The 6817-nt window shown below is 45.8% G+C and overlaps 1 long non-coding RNA gene across 1 annotated transcript in view; it reads right to left on the bottom strand.

Moving 5' to 3' along the window:
• LOC104846064 (uncharacterized) overlaps positions 1-6817 on the bottom strand; it is a 137587-nt gene that overhangs the window by 19454 nt on the left and 111316 nt on the right. The window contains exons 11-12 of the long non-coding RNA XR_010319228.1: positions 2020-6230; positions 53-159 (exon numbers count right to left, since the gene is read on the bottom strand). This is a non-coding gene — a long non-coding RNA (uncharacterized LOC104846064). The remainder of the gene's footprint in view (positions 1-52; positions 160-2019; positions 6231-6817) is intronic.

Genomic DNA, 6817 nt, shown 5'->3' with positions numbered 1-6817 from the left:
TTATTACTGAGTTGTCATCACACACCAGGGAGAGGAGGCCCACACTACTCACCACTCACAGTCACCTTTGTCCTGGGACCAGACTTAAACTCCATGTCAGGGCTCCCTTTCCCAAACTTGACACAGAAGTAGATGTCGGCATCTTCTGGGGTGATGTTCCTGATGCAGATGGAATAGTCCGTGTTGCCTTTTATTGTCTGGTCTGTAACGTTTGTTACTCAGGGGAAGAGACATGCATACTCTAGGCCACCACTTTGTATCTGTAGACTAATTGCCGATCTGGCCCATTCCCCCGAACCACTGGACGGGCCCCACAGGTTGCAGAGAGGAGAGGAAGCAGGGCAGAGTGACGTCTCACACTGAGCCACCTGCAGCTCCTGCTCGCCTGTCACTCCTGCAGGAAACACAGGCCGTTATTCATCCTGCGGGATCCTGTCTGTTGTCACAGGTGTTTATCAGCAACAACTTCTGCTGACTGAGTGAGAACCATGAGCTGGGCTTGTGCTCAGCACATCCCATGTACCGTCTCATGTAATCCTCACCACAAACCTACCCAGTGAGACTGTATGACAAATGGGGAAACTGAGGCACGCAGTGGTTAATGACCTGGCAGATTCAGGTGTGGGCCCACCCTGAGTGAAGCCCCGAACCCTCTCTGAAGGAGTCCTGTTTGAGTTGGTCTCTCAGATTCAAATCTGGATTTATCAGGAAGAAAGGCAGCATGGTTGAAGAACAACTGCCCGCTTGGCACAGTCCCCCTGAACCTGCCATGGGCCCCAAGGGGTACTGAGAGGACACAATGCAGCAGAGGGTGGCCTATGTCTGAATGTGACTGACACAGACTTCTCAGGTCGCCTACAGCTCCCCCTCCCCTGCCACTCCTGGAAAAAAAAAAAAAAAAAAAACCTGGAAGGAATCATAAATTCTTTATCTCTCTGTTCCATTTTATTCCTGCTTGCAAACCAGCCAATTTTTTGTCTTTCTTATAGTAACTCATTACAGTGTACAATAACCAACGCACACTACTAAAATTGTGTTTTTCAACATCTTTCCCTAGCGCTACTAGTAGATAAATTTTCTGCCTTCATGGTATTAAAGGTGATGTTTTTACCAATTGTTTCACCATCGTACAACTTGAATTGCCCTCCTTCCAGGTTCTATCAAGTTTCCTTGCCACTCAGTCCATAAGACAATGCCACATACTTAGGTTTTTGTGATGGCAACACCACACTTGCAGGTACCAATTTCTGTATTAGTCAGGAGGGATGTGTGTGGTACAGAGAATAACAGCCCTCCCGCCAAAATATGTCCTGCATCACATCAGGGCCAGCATGGGAACTGGGAGGGGTGCTGTGCCCAGCCCTGTGACTGTGGGGGCTGCTCAGCCACTGCCCTTTGTTCACTATCCCAAGGTTGTGAAGTCTGAAGTGGTGGGAGTGATAATCTGAGGTCACGGATGTAGAATGGAGAAGCAGGGGAGAACAAAGTGAGATGAAGCTCTTGAGAGGGATGGTCGCTGCCGTTCCCCATACACTGTTTTCCTTTGCAACTCAAGTGGGCACCCCTTTAGGTTTCACAACCTTGGGATAGTGAACAGAAGACAGGGGGCTTGGAGCCAGATAGCCCCCGGGTTCTCTCTGAGCTTCCTCTGGGACCTTGGACAAGTTACTTCTCATCTTGGAGTCTCAAGAGTTGCAAGGCTTTAAATAATGATCCCTCTGAAAAAGTATTCTGTCAATGGAAACAATTATAAAAATGTAAATTATTCTTGTTGTTACTTGAAGAATCATCTCATTTGAGGCCTCTGGCAGCCAGCCACAGGTGATGGGTCTACAGAGAAAACGCTCAGCTCCCTGATTTTATCTTCTCAGATAATGCCCAGTCCTTGGCCTTCTGTGGCAGCCCTGGATGGTGCATCTGTTTACCTAGAGTCCCTAGAAGTCTGGGTGCCGGGGCAGGGGATTGGGGGGCAAGCTGAGGGAACAGGAAGAGGGGATTCCACCTTAAGGCAACGCTCACCTGTAAGTCCCAGCAGCAGAGTCAGCAGCAGGGAGAGCAGAGGCTGGTGGGGCTGGGAGGCAGGAATGGGCATCCTGGAGGCCACGAGGTCTGCTCTGTGCCAATGTCTGTGTTGGGGAGGCCTGGGCTGTGCTCTGCAGAGAGAAGAGAAGCCCTGCCTCCTGCAATCTAAGAGGAAGTAGCTTTGACCTAAGAGGAAAATGTCCATGAGACGACACCTCTTCTAGATTGTGAAATAAAAAGCAGGCAGATAAGGTCATTTGAGGTGAGGAGTGACTCATAGTAAATATTCGAGAAGCTTGGACAGGCCTAGAAGAAATAATGCTTCCTCCCCTTCTTGGGGCCTGTGCTCTCTCTGCTTGGCTCCTCATCTCATTTTGAGGTCTCCATTCAGAAGCCCCAGGCCAAGAAGGACCTGTGGTTGTGGGTTGTTCCCCAAACTCCCAGGCCCAGGACCATAGGATATGGCTGACTATGATCTCATTTTGTACCATTTTCAACCAAGAACTACCCTGCTGGAGGGAGGAGGAGGGCTCTCTAGAACCTGGCCAACGTTGAAGTGGACCCAGGTCTGCTTGGTTCCTACCCTTTACTGATGTCACTGGTAAAGCTTAGCCCAAAGGCACAGTCTAATGTGGACCTCAGAAATTGCATGCCCCTGAACCCACAAAGGAATCCTTTCCTGGCTCCAAGGAGAGGAGGTGGGTTAAGGTTAACAAATATCTGCTTTATGGGGTGAGGTGGGGATTATGGGTTATGAAGAGGGGACAGGGTTGTGATGGGAGGAGCAAATGGTGAGCAGATTCCTGGGGGAGGGAACAGTCACTACCCTTTGTGCTGCACCTATTCTATGTACCACTTCTGTGCGAGTGGAACTGGAGAGAGAGGGAGGATGAATGTCCAGACCAAGAGGGCCTTCTAAGGAGTTAGGCACGTCGCCAGACATCCCCAGGATCAGTCTTGTCATCTCTAAACTGTCATTTCATAAGAAGTCTTGCCTTGCAGTGTTTTAGCGGAGATTAAAGGAGATCATGAGTGTAGTACACCTGAGACTCAATATGTAATTGTTGATAGTTCTGGCACCAAGCAAATTAACCAGCTGACCAGTTGCCATCACCTCTATTCCAACTCATGGTGTATGTTAGAGTATGTCAGAGTAGAACTGTGCTCTATAGGGTTTTCAATGGCTGGTTTTTTGGAAGTTAGATCACCAAGCCTTCTTCTGAAATGCCTCTCAGTGGACTCGAACCTCCAAACTTTCCTTTAGCAGCCAAGCTCATTAACCTTTTGCACCACAAAGGTGCAAATGAAGTAGGAAACTCAAAAATTGCTTTTGAATGAGTTCTTACAGCATGGTGTCAGTTGCTCCCCAGTGGTTTTCTCCAGGTTCTCTGGTCCTCCTGGGACCCAGCTTATCACTGGACAGCCCCTTCCACTCCAGGATCAATTGCTCCCTCTCTGGATCCTGCCCTTTGTTAATCCACTGAGCGGGCAGCAGCCCCACTTGAGGCTCTCCATTAGTTGTCTCCTATTTAAACTCAGCAGTACCATTTGGATTGGATACATCAAGGCGTTAAGGTATGGATGCCTAAGGGGCAGGTGCATGCTCTTCTATGTACCCGTATCTGTGGGCGCCCAGAGCTGAGTGGGACAGAGAGTGGAAGGGAAAGGAGAGTCATCCCTGTCCACGTCTGGCCCACACTGAGGTCCAAAGCCTGGCATTGCTCTTCCTGAAAGCTACCCGTCAACATTCCCTTTACTGGCTTGCTCTAGTCCTCTCTGTCTGGGATTTGTTCTTAGGAAATCCCAGATTTCTAGATCCCCATCACTAGAAGACTCAGCCTCAGAAAGATGCTGAGTTTGATTCCTCCTGTGACACCAGGCTTCTCCAGCCTGTTTGATTCTATGTAAATGGAGGCAATAACACGCACCTTGTAGAGCCATGGTAGGAATAACATAAAACAATCCATGCAAAATGCTGTGCTCACAATTCATTATAACCAATTAATTCTGGTTGTAATTATTCTCTGTGTGCAGGAAGAGATCACCAGATCTCCCCAACACAATATACCCTAGAAACAGCAGCGTCTTGTCAGAAGAAATAGTTTCTTCTTCAGGGTCTAGAGCTAATACAGGTTTGGCTTTAGGAAACTCTGTCCATGGTGGACCTCAGGTCTCTCACCTGCCATGGTTAACTATCAAATGAAGTTGTGAAAGTTACCATGTGCCCATCCAAATCCTATTTCAATGTAGCACATGAGCACATGGTGAAATCTTCCCTTCCTGCTGCAAATCTACATAACTGAAAAAGAAGACATTATTGTTATAAATATCTAATTAAAAACAATAGATGCAACTCTATACAACATAAAGGAGTTGTAGCTGCTATCACTTACTGAAGACTTATGCTCCAGATACTGCTTTGAGCACTCTATGTGGGTAACCTCATTAAATTTTCACACCAACTCTTTTAGGTAAAATCAATGTTCAATGTTAAAAATACACAAACACTATTAGAAATTCGAGAGACAAGAAAGTGAGCCAAATATTTGATATCTGATCAAGCTGTCTTTTAAATATAAAGGCCACTTCTCTGCAACTAATACTGGAAGCTACGCCACTGGTATTTCAAATACCAGCAGGGTCACTCACGGTACATAGGTTTCAGCAGAACTTGCAGACTAAGACAGAGTAGGAAGAAGGGCTTGGCAATCTACTGCCAACAAGTATCCAGTGAAAACCCTATGGTTCACACCAGAATATTGTCTGATATAGTGCTGGAAGATAAGCCCCCTGGGTTGGAAGGCATTCAAAATACACAATGACCACAACAATGGACTCGAGCATACCAACAGTATGGGGCAAGATGAGGCAGTTCCCCTCTGTCGTACATGAAGTTGCCATGGGGGAGCCAACTTAACAGAAGCTAACAAGAACACTCTAATTAAGACAGTGTTGTATTGGCAAAGGGAGAAGTAGATCAGTTGAATAAATAAAGAGCTCATGAAATTACCCACAAATTTATGGAAGCTTGCTATATGGCAAAGTAGCAGTACATACCAGTGAGTGCTGGGTAATTTATCCTTTTAGAAAAAAAATAAATAAAAAAGACCCCTTCCACTTATTTCTCTCTCTCTGTCTCATACACACACACACATATACATTCATACCAGAAAAATCTAGGTAGATTAAAGCCATAAATGTAAAGGCAAAATTTGAAACCTTCTTTTTGTGCCTCTCTGCAGCTGTGAGGCCCGCACTAGAGGAACTAGAGAGATTCTCCCACATGTGCCCATGGAAACCAGCTTAAGAATGGATGTGTCAAAACTGTACTAGCAAAACATAGCAAAAAGCTTTCATATCCATCACAAGAAGAACCAATAATTTGTGGCATATTCTTACAATCAAAGACCATAAAGCAGTGAAGAAAATAATAAAATGGAGCCACATGTATCAACATGAATAAATCTCAAAATCTGTTCAGCAGAAAAAATAAAATAAAATTCTGTAATGCTGTATACAGTACAATAACATTTATATAAAATCTAAAACATATCAAATAAAATCATATATTGCTTAAGGATTTACACCTATGTTATAAAAGTACAAAATCATGCTTGGGAATGACAAACACAAAATTCAACACAGCAATTTACAAAAGGAATTGAAGAACTTAACAGCAAAGTGTTAATATTTTGCACAGATAGGATGGTAGGCACATGGATATTTATTATACTATTCTTTATACTTTTTAGTATGCTTGAAATCATTCAGAACAGAAAAATTCCTATTCAGCTTACCAGTGATTTCAAAATATGTATTAAAATGTAATAATACTTGCAAAGCCTATGGATAAAAGTGAAAATCGTTCGGCAAGTTGTTCATGATCGGAGGCTGAATGGAAGCCCAATTTCTGGGTCTGCTTGATTCTCTTCGTGTGGAGGCAGGGCCAGTTTGAAGCTCAGTGAAGGCATCATCCAGACCTCCCTGACTCCCATTGACCAAAGTCCATAGCCATCACCACCCTTGACTCAGCTCAAAAGTGCTAAGTAAGGAATGTCAGGAAGGTGAACAGAAAGCAGCATGTTCACGGTGGAGGTGGGGGTGGCAGCATGAGAGGCAGGTGAAATGCACGGTCTGTGGATAGAATCTCTGAACATGGCAGGTAATAGCCACCAAATCCGAGGAGACTGAAGACTGGGACACTGTCACTGTAGGGGCAATTGACACAGCTCAGAGAAAGCAGACGATTACTGTAGGAAGTTCATTGTGGGATGCTGAGACCTCCTTGAGGATGGAGTCATCCACCCAGGGCCTAACTCAGGGACTGTCACAGAGGAGGATTTAGGTATTGGCTAACAGGTTCATGCATGATTGAATTATGGTGTGAATGCATGCTTGCTTGGATGGATGGATGGATGGACGGATGGACGGATGGACGGATGGGCGGATGGGCGGATGGGCGGATGGGCGGATGGGCGGATGGGCGGATGGGCGGATGGGCGGATGGGCGGATGGGCGGATGGGCGGATGGGCGGGGGGCGGGGGGGCGGATGGGTGGATGGGTGGATGGGTGGGGGGGTGGGGGGTGGATAGATGGATGGATGGATGGATGGATGGATGGATGGATGGATGGATGGATGGATGGATGGATGGATGGATGAAAGGCATCCTAATCTTTTCCTTCTTTTCTACTTTGGCCACTAAAGATGAAAATATGAGATTTGAATTCCATTTAAGAATCTGCAAATCAATTGACTCACTCTATGATTTGATAATTCCAAGAATTGAAGGTTCA

Source organism: Loxodonta africana, chromosome 24 (genome assembly GCF_030014295.1).
Source record: "Loxodonta africana isolate mLoxAfr1 chromosome 24, mLoxAfr1.hap2, whole genome shotgun sequence".
Lineage (NCBI taxonomy): Eukaryota > Metazoa > Chordata > Mammalia > Proboscidea > Elephantidae > Loxodonta > Loxodonta africana.
The sequence above is the reverse complement of the archived record's forward strand: the minus strand, read 5'-3'. Positions and strand labels throughout refer to the sequence as shown.